Here is a 2,891-nt window from a genome sequence, read left to right on the forward strand (position 1 = left end):
TTCATAGTGAATGAATTCTAGATAAAAATGAAATATTCGGGTGGGGGGCTAGGGGAGGGATAGCATTAGATGATGGGTTGATGGGTGCAGCAAACCACTATGGCACGTGTATACCTATGTAACAAACCTGCCCATTCTGCACACGTATCCCAGAACTTAAAGTATAACTTAAAAATTTTTTAAAAATGAAAATATATCCAAAGCAAAAAAAAATTAAATATTCATCTTACAAATGTATCCTTTTTTATAATTGATTATTACCAGACATTTTCAATTAACCTATCCACCTACAGTCTTCAATGTATCATTAAGTGGACTTTTCATACCAATGTCTCTTACTCATTCTTCTGTTCACTATATAAATATGTACTGAGCATCTTCTATTTTCTAGCTTGCATTCCAGACACAGGGGAGTCAAAAACAACATACCCACCATCACATTTGGATTAGAGAAGCATGCTCTTGACCACCTAGAAAGTATAAAAGCATCCCCCCCACCACCCCCATTAAGAGATAAGACTCCCATGGCGGATAGGCTAATTACAAGATGAGCTGATTGGTTTTGGGTTGTGCTGCAATGAAACACGTAGTAGAAGCATTGCACTCTCTTCTCCAGTAACACTTCCCTCTTTCTGGGAGGATCCAGGATCCAGTATAAAAATGTGACCCTTAATTTGGAGGATCTGTTTTGGCCTTCCAGCTGTGCCTGCTTATTAGGCCCTGGAAACTGCAAGCTTTCCTGGCCCTGCTTCTCTGAGGGCTCCACTCTGAAGCCAGTAATCCAATTAAGAAACTTAAAACTGGCAAATGAAAACTCTTACTACTGGATCTTCGTCTGTCTGTCTATGAATTTATATGTGTTTCTGTGATGGTTATATGTGAAACAGCTCTGATTAATTGGATTAAAAATCAGCAATTACTTGACAAAGGGAAAAATGGCAGATAGGAGGCAGGACTAATATTCAGCTCCCACTCAAGTAGACAGAATGTGTGTGAAGACTCACATCATGAACTCTGCTCCAAGAACCACCACAGGAACATACTAAAAGAAAAAAAAAAAAGAATTCACAGACCCTTTGAAAGAAGCAGTTTGCCACTGCAGACTCTGTGAGATACCCAAAAAACTGTGTGAGGGGGGAAAGTCCACCTCTGAATGCACATCCTCACTAGGGAATTTGAAAATCCAGATCACAGGAGAAGGATTTAACCTTACCTAGAGCTGAAAGGCAAGATTTAGAATTCAGAAAGTAGACCAAAATATAAAAGTAGAAGAAGCAGTGCAAAGAGACTTGTAGCCATGTCTGGTCTCCAGGGAAGCCATTTCTGACCTTACCTCACAGGGGTCCTTGGGGAGAACTGCCAGTGGTATTGGGGGAGGACCACAGGAAGGATACTTCTAGCTACTTTGTAATAATTTCAACTGAGCGTGAATTTTTCTGTGCAGGATCCAGGGGTGGGAGGCAAACGGGAAGTGCAGATATGAACACAGAAGCCATGGCAGGTGGAGAGGGGTGAAGCCTGAAAGCCCTGCTTTCTCAGTGGGGAGGCTTGTAGCCTGGGACAATATCTCAGCTCTGCTCACCAGCTACTTGGATAAAAAGTCAGTGCTATTGGTGAGGCACAGTGAATGTCAGACTGGCCTTGATGGCTGCATAGAAACTGGGTGAGGCCTGTCACTGCCAGCTTTCCTGCACATTCCTGGAAACCTGTATGATACAGCATAGGCAACAATAATGCCCTTTGGAATATAACTCCATTGGCCCGAGAACCACCCCCTATTCTTCACAGTGGCTGCGACAAGCCCTATCCAAGGAGAGCCTGAGCTCAGATGCACCTAACCCTGCCCCCACCTGATGGTCTTTGTCTACCTGCCCTGGTAGCCAAAGACAAAAGACACAAACTCATGGGAGCTCTATGGCCCCACTGATCACATGAGAAACCTAAATACTTATCCAAGCAACCTTAGGGCAATTTTGTATCCCCACTATCCTATCACACCTGATGCTCTCTTAAAAGTGCTGCCTCCTGACTGGTAGCCAACCAACTGAAGCCACTACAGCAACTCATAAAAGAAAAACCCTGCTCCAAGAGAGGAGAAAACAACAGCTAATTCCACCACCTGCAACATCCTGGATACCAGAGTCTACCCACATAAGAACTTCACTGCTAGCACATCCAGCATTCCAGAAAACCAGCACACTAAACAAAGCTACAACAAGGACTCCCACAGAGTTCGCTTCACTCCCCTACCATCTCCACCAAAGCAGGTGCTAGTACCCATGGCTGAGAGACCTGAAGACAGATCACATCACAGGACTCCTTATAGACACTCCCCAGTACTAGCCCAGAGCCCGGTAGCTAAACCCAGAAGAACAATAACAATCACTGCAGTCTGCCTCTCAGGAAGCCCCATCCCTAGGGGAAAGGATAGAGCACCACGTCAAGGGAGCACGCCATGGGACAAAAGAATCTGAACAGCAGACCTTGAGCCCCAGATCTTTCCAAATGAGGAGGAACCAGAAAAACATTTCTGGCAATATGACAAAACAAGGTTCTACAGCTCTCCCAAAAGATCATATTAGCTCACCAGCAGTGAATCCAAACCAAGAGAAAATCTCTGAAATACCAGCAACAGAATTCAGAAAGTCAATTATTAAGCTACTCAATGAGGCACCAGAGAAAGGTGAAAACCAGATTAAAGAAATTTCTAACTTTGGGAGGCCGAGACGGGCAGATCACGAGTTCAGGAGATCTAGACCATCCTGGCTAACACGGTGAAACCCCGTCTCTACTAAAAAATACAAAAGAAACTAGCCGGGCGAGGTGGCGGGCGCCTGTAGTCCCAGCTACTCGGGAGGCTGAGGCAGGAGAATGGCGTGAACCCGGGAGGC

The sequence above is a fragment of the Colobus angolensis genome, unplaced genomic scaffold (assembly GCF_000951035.1).
Source record: "Colobus angolensis palliatus isolate OR3802 unplaced genomic scaffold, Cang.pa_1.0 Scaffold164, whole genome shotgun sequence".
Taxonomy (NCBI): Eukaryota; Metazoa; Chordata; class Mammalia; order Primates; family Cercopithecidae; genus Colobus; species Colobus angolensis.